The 15803-nt window shown below is 34.4% G+C and overlaps 1 long non-coding RNA gene across 1 annotated transcript in view; it reads right to left on the bottom strand.

The window, feature by feature from the left end:
* LOC145668046 (uncharacterized) overlaps positions 1 to 15803 on the bottom strand; it is a 105486-nt gene that overhangs the window by 38726 nt on the left and 50957 nt on the right. The gene's annotated exons all lie outside the window — the stretch shown is intronic.

Below are 15803 nucleotides of genomic sequence, written 5' to 3'. Positions count from 1 at the left end.
AGGCTAAAGAAGACCGATGAGTATTGGAAGTGAATGATTTGATATTAATAGTTTATGCTCTTCGCCAGAAATCGAACACGAGATCATATGCACGAAAGACACAGAGCTAGAAATTAGACCAGTGGTAAGACATTTTCTTCTTCGAGACTCGGTCGGACACCCCCCCAGAATAGGATTTTTTTTAAAAAATAAAACTTTTTATCTTTGTATTATAAATGTTAAATAAAATCTATTGACTTCGAACGACCGCCCCCCAAACTTTCAGCCTGGATCCGTCCCTACTACCATCAAACTTATATTTGTTCTTTGCGAGTTTGTGTTTTGTGAATAACTTCTTTCTTTCAAGCGACTGTATCTCCCTCACTCTATCAATTGAGTCAAGCGCTGCTAAGCGGAGGAATTAGTAACTATTACAGAAGCTGACCAGTTGCGAAATAACGTGCAACTGCAAGCCGCCAATACGGGAAGATAGGAGCGATGCAAGTATAAATCCACTTCCCCATGTTAAGAGATAGGAGCTCGCTGCCATATGCTCAATGCTACTGCTTCCAGTGGCAACGCTCGCTGCCACTGGAAATGTAAATCTCTCTCTTTCTTTCAGTTTTTTAATTCATTTTTAAAAGAAATGCATCAATACTGTTTTGCACTCAAGAGCAAAGGTTTATTTCTTACTGATACACTACTTTAATACTTAAAAATATTTTTAGTATTAAAACAATATCCGGTTGCACAAACATGCAACATATAGTACCAGTCGCCGCTGAAAAACATTATCCTCTGTTTTACAATTTTGATAACCATTTTTTAGTTGTAGAATATCGTGTTAGGGGTGGAAAAACAGAACCCAATGCAGTGTGAGCGAGTGTGAGAGAGCTAGACTACCCATTGTGTTTAAGAGTAATTCCCCCATAACTTTCCAATTACTGAGCGTTACTTGTTTTATACTTGGATCCCCCAAAGCGAATGATTCCTTTTGCACAGAGAAGAGGAGACTATGCCCGTGTTTAAGATTGAATTTCCCCTAAAGTTCCAATTATGAACGCTACTTGTTTTTGCTAGATGGCTTCCTTAAAGCGAACACTTCTTGTTTCGCAGTGAGAGATGGCGGGTTTACCCTTATTGTTGTTAGATAGTATCCCTAGACTTTTTTCTTTACCAATGACCATTTACTCCGTCTTTTTGGTATTAAGATTTGAAAGTAAACGTATGCAGCAATAGTGGTAGAGGAGATATCCCCAGGAAATGAAGTGGTACGGGATCCCCTAACTAAATACGCATTCCGTTACTCAAAGATTGGACTTTATGCCCTGTAAATGAAGTGGTACGAGACCCCTAACTAAATACGCATTCCGTTACTGAAAGACTGGGTTTCATGCCCTGTAAATGAAGTGGTACGGGACCTCCTAACTAAATACTTATTGCGTTATTGAAACACCTGGGTCTATGTCCCTTATTTAACCCAATAGTTTTACTTATATTTGTATTGATCTTCAATACTTTAATAGAATATTAAGACCAGCAGAACATACACGCATATGTATTTGAGTGAGAGAGAAAACTTAACGCTCAGGTGACATTAAGATTGGAATAGTGAATATTTGCTATGGTTTATTACACATTGAAAACATATATAATACAAATATACTATTCTCACCTTAAATATATCGAAATATACGGAACTCAGTCACACACGCGTCAGCAGTGCAGGACTTTCAACGCACAACTAATCTTTAATTTAGTATTCTGCCGCTAGGTGTCACTAGTAGTAGTGGTGGCGCAATACATGATAGGACATGATATAACTTGCATTTGGCGTGTGGGGGTATCATTTCCTTTCACGGCAGCGTACGTGTAAGATAAGGACGAGCTCTATTCTCTGCTAAGCGCATTTTAATTAAAGTATATAGATTTTTAATAATATTAAATAAAGTATAAAGAGATTGTTTGAAGCCTATTGTATTTCAGACAGTGAAGCATTGCTGAACCTTGAGTGGTGGTAGCAAGGGAATTAGAAGAGCCAGACATATTGTTGATCAGCCTTACAACGACTGAGAGTCGAAATTTCTTCTTCTTTTTTGTGGATTTGTGAACGAACAACTAAGGCTTGATAGGTGTGTATTTCTTATGCTTATTGTAATTTAAAAAAAATTATACATATTCTAATTGTACTTGAGTTGTATTTAACCATTATTAATGAACAGAGAGAGACAATATTGTGTATGTGTGGATATTTTAAAAGAATAGTTTACAACTCAATATAAAGTGAATATTTACTGATTTTTCATAAATTAAACAGATTGCTTTCTATTTACATATTATTATTTAATTATAGATTGAAAATAAGTGATTGCTTTTTATTTACATATCATTAAAATTTAACTATAGGTTGTAAGTAATTGAATGGTCTCTCTTTTATATTAAACTGATATATTAAAGTCAACTTGATAACTCAAAATAGTTTTTCTTTGTCTTATTTCTTACAGATGGATTTCTTCTGACCAACGGAAGAACTGAACATGATTGACGAAATTTATCTTCAGGAATTGGTGCGCGGTTTCAACGATTACCCTAGGGTCTTCAGTACCTAGAAAGCCATAATGGAACTACAGTGCCTGGGACATCGGGGGTCGGGGAGATGCGACGCACTCCTACGCGCGCTTCGTGCTTTTGAAGGTAATGATATAATAGATTTATTTCTGTATGAGTTCTTCCGTACCTATGATACTTACGACTCGGTTCAAGGAAAACTTTTTTATTTATTATCTTGTGGGGAAGGTCAGGTGGATAGGATAAAAGATGCAGAGTTATCGGACTTTTTTGATTTTGGCACGCGGTTTGTTTCGGAACCGTGCTTAATCCCATATCAAAATAATGCCATAGTCATGCCCCCTCAAGAAAATCAACTTGAGTCCTGGTAATCTACATCAATTAACGAATGATGATTTAGCTTTCTTAGATGAAGTAGATGGGATTGGCAGTCAAACTTCCGCTGAAATACCAGTTGAAGATATGAGGAGTTTGGTTCAGAATGAGGACAATGCTGTGGTTATACCCACGCAACAAGTCCAGGGAGAAAATCCTGTATACAATCTACCTCAACACTGTACAGGATAATCATGACTATGGGGACCAAACGTTTTTCACTCCTCAGCCTGACCCGTTTTATGCTAGTGTTCCACCAATGGTTGGACACGGCAACATGAACAACATTAATACAAGTGGTACTACTAGTAGTCCTAATAGTGGTAGTACAAGTGGTAGTAGTAGTGATAATAATAATGGCGGGTATAATCAAAGAAATAGTAATTTCGAAGTTGTAAGAGAAAGCAGACAAAGGTTTCGTAAGTTCCATCTTACGGGCCATGAAATTGCCGTCAGACCTGTGGGTGATGAAAGGAATATTAATAACCCACAGGCCTATATCGAAGGTTTAATTGATTTTGCGTTGGAACATGTGATCTCCAATGCACGCCCCTCGGACTACATTGGTTTATACATAGATAGTAGTAATAGTACCAACAACAAATCAGTGTATGTGCTGTTTAGAAGAAAGGGCAATTTCTCTGCTAGGACAGTCCTGAATTCAATTCAACGTGTACTAAATTCAAATGAGGTGTTCCTTTTGGGGCAAGAAGTATTGTTTCGATTCCATATAGCCGAGAGTATGCACGGCCAGGGAAGAAATGCAACGAGTGCCGTTGACAAATATGCGAAATACCAAAACTATTTGGAAAAGCGATTAATTCGCATTGAAAATAAAAATATGTATTGTCTCCCTATCGCCATAGTATACTGGATAACCAAGCATACATCAAGTTGTCAAAGTTTATATCTTTTAAGAACAAGAGACCATGATACATGGCTTCTTAAAGCAGAAGTTCTCTGCGAGATGACAGGGGTTAACGTTAAATCGAAGGGAGGTTATGACTTTTCCGATTTGGACGCTTTGCAATCATATTTGAAAGGGGGGTGTCAAATCGTAGTTTATGAGGAGCATGAAAAGAATAACCGGGAATGTATAATACGTAATCCGGGTGAACCTGCAGAAAATAAGATTTTTATCCTTTATCAAAGAGGTAATACTATTGGTCATTTCGATCCCATTCGTAACATTAGAACTTTCCTCAAGGCACGAAAGTATTGTTATTATTGTTTGGGAGCTTATGATGAGAGATATCGTACACACAAGTGTAAAACTCGTACTTTTAGCAAACATACTCACGAACGTGATTATACGGGACCCGGACAAATCCGCCAAATGACAAATCTGCCAATTACCAAATGCGCCAAACGTGAAAATGACAAAGTGCCAATTGTGAAAATGGACAAATCAGCCAATGGACAAATCTGCCAACTGACAAATCCGCCAATTACCAAATCTGCCAATTACCAAATCTGCCAAACGCGAAAATGACCAAATGAGCCAAACGTAAGAATGGACAAATCAGGCAATTACCAAATCTGCCAATGGACAAATCTGCCAAACGGAAAACACCAAACTGTATTATCATCAAATAACTGGATAATCTAGTAAAAGCATACAGAAAAAAGTATTTACGAATATCAAGCAAGAAACTAAGAGTAATTAGTAGAAAGTAATCAAATCATCGCCCAAATATTTGAGAATTTGAACGAGGTAACCATTTACAATAACTTAACGTTTACTTAGTGGGGGAGACCGGGGCTGGTTCTCAGCAGGGGCTGGTTCACGAACTGCATATAACTCCTTCATTAATTAACATAATGAGCTGTTGCTGCTGTCATAAAAGAGCGACCTATGGATGCAGCTGCCACCTTCATATGCAATTTTTACCTTGCGGATTATGGCGTCTATTAGATGAAGATTGTTTTTGCCAGTCTGAAGTATTTTTTTCAGTTCTCCACCACATCACAGAATCGTCACTACATGGATTTTAGAGGTAAGTAATATAGCATTACTTAGATCTGAACTTTGTTTTTATGGATATTCAAACAATAAAACGTAAGTGCCAAACAATTGCTGAGTAATTACGACTTTGTTGCACAACATGGGCTTGGGGTTAGTTGTCGTATAGCTTTTGGGGTTGGTTTGCAAATGCGCCCAAACAATCTCGTGTGAAATTTTACTTCATTGTACTTTTATTGTTACATTGTTTGTTTCATTGTTATGTAGTTTACAGTCCTAGTAATATTTTACTTCAATGTTATAGAATAGCATGCACGTATTGGATTACTGTTAAAATTTAGAAATCGAGATAAGACTGTATGCCGGACTCTGAATTTTCTGAATAGGCCTAAATCTCAGGATCAAGAATATTTTGTATGTGTTCTTTTGTTACAAAAATAGAAGCCTAGCTATTGCTTTTTCTTTCTTTGTGGAAAGTAGGAAATAAACTGCATTTCTCGACAATTCAGCTAAAACATATCTTAGTTTCTCTTAGCTACTTTGTGAACAGCGGGAAATAAACTACCTTTCTTGATAGTTCAGTTATTTTAATTACATTTTGAACTAATATGAAGAATTAACATACACCAAATCATATTAAAACTGATGTGGTTTGATAATCTTGTAGCTTTCAATGTCATGACAACCAAGCTAGAATGAAAGAAAGAAGTTTTCATATTTCATAATGCTGATTCTTTTAAATGTTGTGAATAAAGTCATTTCAAACTTCAAATAGCCTACTTCATTGCAATATATATATATATATATATATATATATATATATATATATATATATATATATATATATATAATAGAATTTAGAAAAATAACGTTTATTTCTAATAAATCCATTTTATTGTGTGTGTTTTGCTATATTTAAAAAGTATGCCAAATAGTCCCACAATATCAGCTAACCAGCCCCTTAGTAGGGATCGGTTGGCATACACGTCTGTGAAGTTGTCCCGCCCACCTAATGAATTTTTCTTTTTCTTATCTACATTGTTAGTTTATCGTTAGTTTACGTTAGTTTTGCTAAAACTATCGTTAGTTTTGCAAAAATAACGATTTTATTCGAGAAATAAATGGGCAGGCCAACTTCACGGTTCCCCGCCCACAAACGAATTTCAAAAGTTTTTCATATCACATCGTTAGTTTATCGTTAGTTTTGCTAAAACTAACGTTAGTTTCGCAAAAATAACGATTTTATTCAAGAAATAAAGTTTCCCGACAACTGTGAATTAGCCCGCCCATATAGAATTCTCATAAAATTCCAACTCATATCGTTAGTTTATCGTTAGTTTACGTTAGTTTTGCTAAAACTATCGTTAGTTTCGCCAAAATAACGATTTTATTCAAGAAATAAAGTTTCCCGCCAACTGTGAATTAGCCCGCCCATATTAAATTCTCATAAAATTCCAACTAACATCGTTAGTTTATCGTTAGTTTACGTTAGTTTTACTAAAACTATCGTTAGTTTTGCAAAAATAACGATTTTATTCGAGAAATAAATGGGCAGGCCAACTTCACGGTTCCCCGCCCACAAACGAATTTCAAAAGTTTTTCATATCACATCGTTAGTTTATCGTTAGTTTTGCTAAAACTAACGTTAGTTTCGCAAAAATAACGATTTTATTCAAGAAATAAAGTTTCCCGACAACTGTGAATTAGCCCGCCCATATAGAATTCTCATAAAATTCCAACTCATATCGTTAGTTTATCGTTAGTTTACGTTAGTTTTGCTAAAACTATCGTTAGTTTCGCAAAAATAACGATTTTATTCAAGAAATAAAGTTTCCCGCCAACTGCGAATTAGCCCGCCCATATTGAATTCTCATAAAATTCCAACTCATATCGTTAGTTTATCGTTAGTTTACGTTAGTTTTGCTAAAACTATCGTTAGTTTCGCCAAAATAACGATTTTATTCAAGAAATAAAGTTTCCCGCCAACTGTGAATTAGCCTGCCCATATTGAATTCTCATAAAATTCCAACTCATATCGTTAGTTTATCGTTAGTTTACGTTAGTTTTGCTAAAACTATCGTTAGTTTCGCAAAAATAACGATTTTATTCAAGAAATAAAGTTTCCCGCCAACTGTGAATTAGCCCACCCATATTGAATTCTCATAAAATTCCAACTCATATCGTTAGTTTATCGTTAGTTTACGTTAATTTTGCTAAAACTATCGCTAGTTTCGCCAAAATAACGATTTTATTGAAGAAATAAAGTTTCCCGCCAACTGTGAATTAGCCCGCCCATATTGAATTCTCATAAAATTCCAACTCATATCGTTACTTTATCGTTAGTTTACGTTACTTTTGCTAAAACTATCGTTAGTTTCGCAAAATAACGATTTTATTCGATAAATAAAATTTCCCGCCAAATGTAAAGTTAGCCCGCCCATAAAGAATTATCATAAATTTCCATCTCACATCGTTAGTTTACGTTAGTTTTGCTAAAACTATCGTTAGTTTCACAAAAATAACGATTTTATTCGAGAAACAAATGGGCAGGCTACGTTAACGGTTCCCCAACTACAGACGAATTTCAAAAGTTTTTCATATCACATCGTTAGTTTACGTTAATTTTGTTAAAACTATCGTTAGTTTCGCAAAAATAACGATTCTTTTCTAGAAATAAAGTTTCCCGCCAAATGTGAATTAGCACGCCCATATTAAATTCTCACAAAATTATAACTTATGTCGTTAGTTTATCGTTAGTTTTCGTTAGTTTTGCTAAAATTAACGTTTGTTTTGCAAAAATAACGATTTTATTCGAGATAAAAATGCTCCCGCCAAATGTGAAGTTAGCCCGCCCATAAACAATTATCATAAGTTTCCAGCTCAAATCGTTACTTTATCGTTAGCTTACGTTAGTTTTGCTAAAACTATCGTTAGTTACGCAAAAATAACTATTTTATTCGAGAAATAAATGGGAGGCCAACTTCACGGTTCCCCACCCACAAACGAATTTCAAAACTTTTTCATATCACATCGCTAGTTTTTCGTTAGTTTACGTTAGTTTTGCTAAAACTATCGTTAGTTTCGCAAAAATAACGATTTTATTCAAGAAATAAAGTTTCCCGCCAACTGTGAATTAACCCGCCCATACTGAATTCTCATAAACTTCCAACTCACATCGTTAGTTTATCTTTAGTTTACGTTAGTTTTGCTAAAATATCGTTAGTTTCGCAAAAATAACGATTTTATTCGAGATTTAAATGTTCCCTCCAAATGTAAAGTTAGCCCGCCCATAAAAAATTATCATAAGTTTCCATCTCAAATCGTTAGTTTATCGTTAGTTTTACTAAAACTATCTTTAATTACGCAAAAATAACGATTTTATTCGAGAAATAAATGGGCAGGCCAACTTCACGGTTCCCCACCCATCCACAAATTTCAAAACTTTTTCATATCACATCGTTAGTTTATCGTTAGCTTACGTTCGTTTTGCTAAAACTATCGTTAGTTTCGCAAAAATAACAATTTTATTTTAGAAATAAAGTTATCCGTCAACTGTGAATTAGCCCGAACATTTTTTACTTCTCATAAAATTCCAACTTATATAATTAGTTTTGCAAAGATAACGATTTTATTCGAGAAATAAATGTTCCCGTCAAATGTAAAGTTAGCCCGCCCCTAAAGGATCTTCATAAACTTCCACCTCGTATTCTTAGTATATTTTTAGTTTAGGTTTGTTTCGAGAAAACTATCGTCAGTTTCGCAGAAATAACGATTTTATTCAAAAAATAAATGTTCACGGTTCCCCACCCACAAACAAATTTCAAAATTCTTTCACATCGGATCATTAGTTTATCGATATTTTAGTTTAATTTTGCTAGAATTATCGTTAGTTTCGCTAAAATAACGATTTAATTCAACAATATTTTCGACAGTGGCGTAGCCAGGATTTCGTTTCGGAGGATCCTGGGCCCTTCCTCGAAATGTTTTGGCTATTTGCAAAGTGGAATCACAAGTTTAGGTTATATTTTAAGGACCCCTACAAATTTTTGGGATCCATGGGGTCCTACCGCTGAAAATTTTTGGCAATATATAAACTGGAAAGGCAATTTTAGGTTTTATTTTTACAACGTTTAAAAATTTCTGGGGATCCATAGCCCCCGGAACCTCCCCTTGGCTACGCCGATCTTTCCCGCCAAGTGTGAAGTTACTCCGCCCACTAAGAATTTTCATAAATTCCACCTCATATCGTTAGTGTATATTAGTTTTGCTAAAACTATCATTAGCTTCGCAAAAATAAGGTTACCGCTCATCGATATGAACGATAATTAAGTGCATAAGAATAGTATTAGATCGGCGAAAATACACGCTTTATTTAATGGTGATTTTTTTCCTTATTAACCATGAACCTCTCAAAAAATGTCGCTTTATGTAGATTTGTTGTTGTTTGTGTGCTTTCTTTGAACACCAGGGTGTCAACAAAACATACCACTTGCTTTAATGATAAGCAGCTGATTTTTTTTTTCACAAAGAAATCGCTCAGGTGATGGACATGTCAGGATAGTCATGATAAAACTGGGTGATAAGCAAGTCGAAAAACCTGTCGGCAACAGTAAATAATGATTCGAAACAATTGCAGGTGTAATATCAGAAAATCTGTCGCCTTAATATTGAACAGTAGTTTTTAGTAGTTAGATAGGTAAAGAGAGCGTGAGGAGTCAGCCAAACCTTTGTGTGTGTGGAGTCAAAAGATGGTATCGTCAACAAACAGATACATCACCATCTTATGAAAAAACTTCAATGTGGATTAGGATCACTTTCACGCATTTGCATTATTTACTTTTTTATTTACTGTAATTCAATCTGAGAGCTGTTAGAAATTTTATTTCATGTTCATTCTGAAATATTTAATTATTTTATTTATTGTAGTATCTTTTGGTGTGTGTTTATTAAGAAAAATATACTCTGATTTCTTATGACGAGTTGGATGGATATTAGAGGCTGTGAAAACTAGTTGCTAATTTTAAGGTGACAGCAAGTTCTAAAAATTGCATAGACAGCAGAAATGTATACTTCATGTATTATTGTCATAGACAGTCGAAGATGCTTTATTATCTCTGATAATTTGCACGTTTATTTTCGAATAAAAGAACATTTAAAAGAAACCAACAATAGTTTTAGTAAGCCCGACATAAATTTATGATATGGGGTGAAAATTCAGGAGATTTTTTACTTGCGGGTTAACTTCAGATATGACGGGAATCATTATTTCTCGAATAAAATTTTTATTTTTTGCGAAACTAGCGATAGGTTTAGCAAAACAAGTGTAAATTAACGAAAAGCTAATGCTGTGATGTGGAAATTTATGGAAATTCTTTATGAGAAGACTAACTTCTGTTAAAATAATTCGGTAGTTAGTGATCTCTTGCCTGTCAGATGACAATAACAGATTAATAATTTCCTTTTTCAACAAGCAAGACTTTATTTTACATGAATTAGAGGTTACAATTACAAATTTAGATTATGTTCTCTCGCAGGAGACCATTCGTCCAGCTTAGAGCCTTATATGAATGACAGCAAGTTATGAAAATGAAAAATACAACTTACATTAAGTATGCTGGTATACCACCCATGTTATTGCAGATCTTGGTTGGTTGCTGAGAGATCCGTTGGTTGTTCCGAGATGATGTTTGGATCTCTCCCTTACCTTTTTATATTCTATTAATTTCGTCAGCCAAACCCTGAGGTTCTCCGTAACAGCCTTGTTTGTTCACTTAATTACTTACTTCTTACGCTACGTGACTGCCGGAGAACCTCATTAGTAAGGCCCGGATTTTTATGTTTTTACATATTTTTTCCTTCGTATGTACGCTGGTGAAAATATGAAATGTTCGCAAATTACGAAGTAAAGAGCCATATAAACCAAAATCACGTTACATATTTTTACATATTTTGAAGTCTGTAACATATTTTCCGTTTACTGCACATATTTTTACATAAATTCAGTTTCCTTGCTCCTTTTCGCTAATTTTCTTTAAATAATACTTAAATAAAGATAGGCCTATATATGGAACAATAACTCTAAAAGTACTTTATTTAATTATCTGTATTTTTTTCTCACTTTGTTCAACCGATTTGCATTGCGTTAAAACAAAGCTGCGTTAAAACAAATCGTACACTCTACAATATGCAAAGAAACATCGTCAGTTATCGCTTCCAATCCTGAAAAAAAAGAAAGATTTGTTTATATATATATATATATATATATATATATATATATATATAGAAATAAAACAATATAAGGATTTTTGTGCTTATCGCCTTTGCAAGCAGACGCCACTCGGAGTGTGCCGACAAAAGAAACTAAAACGCACACAGTTGGCTAGCTTTCTCACCTTTTGTTGTATGTGCAATCTCTACGGGTGGTGCTGTTTCTAATAATGTGTTTACAAAGTCTATTTGTTCCTTGTTAAAGCTTGAACGTATCTATCGAAAGTTAATGGTTTTCGAACGCACAGTTATAAATTTGAAAGTTCCAAAGGTAAGCGTTGTTTCTCTTAAATATTTTTTTCTCTTTTGATATTCAATAATGTGATTTTTATTTCTCCACGAGACAATTTTATTTGTTCTTAGTGAAAATTTGAACGTATCAGTGACAAGTTAGTGACAAAGTTTTTCCATTGTGTAAAATTATTTAGTGGTTCATTGTTCGTCCCAAAAGTAAATGCCTTTTGTTTAAATAAATATTTTTTTTTATGTTTATATGTTCAATAATGTGATTTTTTACTTTCTTAACACATATTTTCACTTATTTCTCCTGAAAATTTGTACGTATCTGTAGGAAGTTATTTACACTTGTTAAGCTTTTATTACATAATATGTTACAGTATATTTATTAGTTAAGAACATAGCACAGACACAAAATAAACACGAAAAATATTTTTACATATTTTCATATTTTTAACATATTTCTTACATATTTCATTGATTTTTGTTACATATTTATGTACATATTTCGGTATTTTGTACTACATAAAAATCCGGGCCTTACTCATTAGTCCACAATAAGTGTGACTGTTTATTACAAAATTCTTTTGTTACCTAACTTAAGTACACATACATTTTAGCACTAGAAAATAAGGTCAAAAAATCTTTTTTTGATATATTCTTTTTTAAAACCGTTAAGCTAACTTCTTTCTTTTCTTTTTTTTTTTCTCACTCATATGATAGTTTCATTACACTTCACAGTTGGCGAGAGATTGTATTTTTGCGAAACTAACAATGGTTTTAGCAAACCCAACGTAAACTATCGATAAACTAATGATGCAATGTGAAAGAATTTTGAAATTTGTTTGTGGGTGGGAAACAGTGAACAATTATTATTTGAATAAAATTGTTATTTTTGCGAAAATAGCGAAAATTTTGACGAATCTAACCTAAATTAAAAATAGACTAACAATATGAGGGGAAAATTTATGAAGATTCTTTAAGGGCGGGCTAATTTTACATTTGGCGGGAACCTTTATTTCTCGAATAAAATCGTTATTTTTGCAAAACTAACGTAAACTAACGATAAACTAACGATATGAGTTGGAATTTTATGAGAATTCAATATGGGCGGGCTAATTCACAGTTGGCGGGAAATTTTATTTCTTGAATAAAATCGTTATTTTTGCGAAACTAACGATAGTTTTAGCAAAACTAACGTAAACTAACGATAAACTAACGATGTGATATGAAAAACTTTTGAAATTCGTTTGTGGGCGGGGAACCGTGAAGTTGGCCTGCCCATTTATTTCTCGAATAAAATCGTTATTTTTGCAAAACTAACGATAGTTTTAGTAAAACTAACGTAAACTAACGATAAACTAACGATGTTAGTTGGAATTTTATGAGAATTCAATATGGGCGGGCTAATTCACAGTTGGCGGGAAACTTTATTTCTTGAATAAAATCGTTATTTTGGCGAAACTAACGATAGTTTTAGCAAAACTAACGTAAACTAACGATAAACTAACGATATGAGTTGGAATTTTATGAGAATTCAATATGGGCGGGCTAATTCACAGTTGGCGGGAAAGTTTATTTCTTGAATAAAATCGTTATTTTTGCGAAACTAACGATAGTTTTAGCAAAACTAACGTAAACTAACGATAAACTAACGATATGAGTTGGAATTGTATGAGAATTCAATATGGGCGGGCTAATTCACAGTTGGCGGGAAAGTTTATTTCTTGAATAAAATCGTTATTTTTGCGAAACTAACGATAGTTTTAGCAAAACTAACGTAAACTAACGATAAACTAACGATGTGATATGAAAAACTTTTGTAATTCGTTTGTGGGCGGGGAACCGTGAAGTTGGCCTGCCCATTTATTTCTCGAATAAAATCGTTATTTTTGCAAAACTAACGATAATTTTAGCAAAACTAACGTAAACTAACGATAAACTAGCGATGTAGATAAGAAAAAGAAAAATTCATTAGGTGGGCGGGACAACTTCACAGACGTTTGGCATACTCCGTTTTAAAAGAAAGAAAAAATATTTCTCGAAAAGTGTAAGCAACAAAACAAAAACAGAAATTGAATTTATTAGAGGAAACATTGGTCTGTCCGTACACATCCATTACATTGCAATACAGTGCACAATCTGCTCATAAAAAATAACGAATGAAAAGTTCGCCAACCAGCCCCGGTCTCCCCTATATGGTTAAAAGGTTGGTTATTTTGTGAAGACAGGAGAGATATATGATGTAAAAGTTCAATAAATCGTAGATGCTCTAACGCAATGAGAGATAATTTGCTTGTAATTATGTGTTAATTTTCATGAATTTATAACTGTTAAAAATGAATGTTCTTGTTATTTGCTGAAGTGATTGCCCTCTTTTTGCACAGAAGTCATATTTTGGGGGCGCCCGACCTCTTGGACATTACCATATATACATGTTACAGTTCTTATATACTTCTTAAAATGACGTAGTTGCGAGAAATTTTTAAAGCGATCGTTGCTTGTTTTCGTATCTTTGACACTTGACTAACAGTTTTTGGTAGTTGCGATTACCACATATTCTCCTAATTTCACGACTTTTTGCAGTATTGCCAACTTTAACATTCATTATCATATCTCCTAAACGGTGTAACGGTATTTTACTAAAATATCAAATAGCTGTAAACGGCATTATGATCATTACATCTTTTTGAAAATAATCCACGTAATTAGATGTGATACTTATCTCAGCTCTTTTTCGAAATAAATTCCTTTGCAAGAAGTCAAGTTTTGAATTCCTTGTAGCTTTTTTCTTCTGTTTGATAGAAATACACCATATGCTGACCATAGTATTCGACACTAAGGTGCTTTTGATGTGCGATGCATCATCCGTCACTTGCGTCATTACTGTTGTAGAGACCTCCAAAATTGGGAAGTTTCTGGATTTTCGTGATATTATAGCATAATTAGTTTGCAACACTGAACAATAAAAGTGGTATTGTTTGTTTTTGATTTGTATGTAGACTTAAAATTTGTAATAACTTAACGTAGTGCTATTCAAAAAATACAACCTTTTGTTGAGTTGGCAACACTTTTCATCCGGTGATATGAACCAATACGTGGCTAGGTGTCACTCTTCCTACAGCTGCTTCATGCAAGGTTTCGCTTCCCTCCCTCTTTTTGTTTTTGTCATCACGGTTGGACATTATAAATGACGCACCCTATATATATATATATATGCGAAATGGTGTCTAGTAGTAAACCAGAAGGAGACCCGCACGCTGAGAATTAGTCGATGACGTTAGCCATTTATGTCCCACCCGTACCTCCTAGTGGTGCAGACTGATAACTTCCTGTGCACGGTGAAACTTACAGGTTTCCCTAACGATAGGAAGGCGAACAGGGAGGGCTATCACCAAGATGCCTGGCCGACACGGTAATTTTTGCCAAACACCTTCAACTTGTTTAACAATCATGATAGGACACAATAAATCAAGATCCTCATTCTCCGGAAGCCGAACTGTGTCTGGGAAGACAGAATCACATGCAGGCAGAGGGTGCTAAGAATTCCCAGAGTTACGGACTAGGTTGCCATTTAAAACTGACCATTGCCACATACAATGCAAGATCCCTGGCTTCAGAAGCAAGATTCCAGGAGCTGGAAGAAGAGCTACAGAAAGTCAACTGGGACATCGGATTGAGCGAAGTAAGAAGGAAAGGGGAAGAATTAATCGAACTGAAGAACGGACACTAATTCTACTACAAAGGATCATAATGTGGCAAGACCGGCGGAGTGGGATTTCTTATCAACGAAAAATTGAAAAACAAGGTCCTTGAGGTATATCTAGTCGAGTACCAAGGCTTGTAGTCAAAGTCTCCCAGAGATAAAGTGGAAGTGGAAATGGAAGATAGGCTGTTGTGGAAAAGAGTTGGAAAGACCTTCATCCAGCAGTGTATTGACAATGGTTGACTACGATTATCCAGTGAAAACTGGATATCCAGTGAAACTTGAAGAAACCGAAACTTGAATAAAACGGAAATCTGTCTATAACGGAAACTCCTCACAGTCCTTATCGCTGTTATTCCTTCAAGTAAAATTCGGACCCATCGCCTTCCGTTTTATACAAGTTTCACTATATATATATATATATATATATATATATATATATATATATATATATATATATATATATATATATATAGTGAATATATATGAATATATATTAGCTAAAATGCTAGTTCTTCGCACAGTATGACGAAGTTTGTGAAAAATATTTCAATCCCCAACTCCCCATATAATGTTCAATTCAACGATTGATCACCCGGTTTATCTCTACTGAATCTATTCTTTGTTCATGTCATACTCACTGTGACTTTTTATTTTTAACTCATCCTCACTTCCCATACCATTGGGGGCTATATTTTACGGTAATGA

This window comes from Thermobia domestica, chromosome 13 (assembly GCF_964235325.1).
Source record: "Thermobia domestica chromosome 13, izTheDome1.hap1.1, whole genome shotgun sequence".
Classification (NCBI taxonomy): Eukaryota; Metazoa; Arthropoda; class Insecta; order Zygentoma; family Lepismatidae; genus Thermobia; species Thermobia domestica.
The sequence above is the reverse complement of the archived record's forward strand: the minus strand, read 5'-3'. Positions and strand labels throughout refer to the sequence as shown.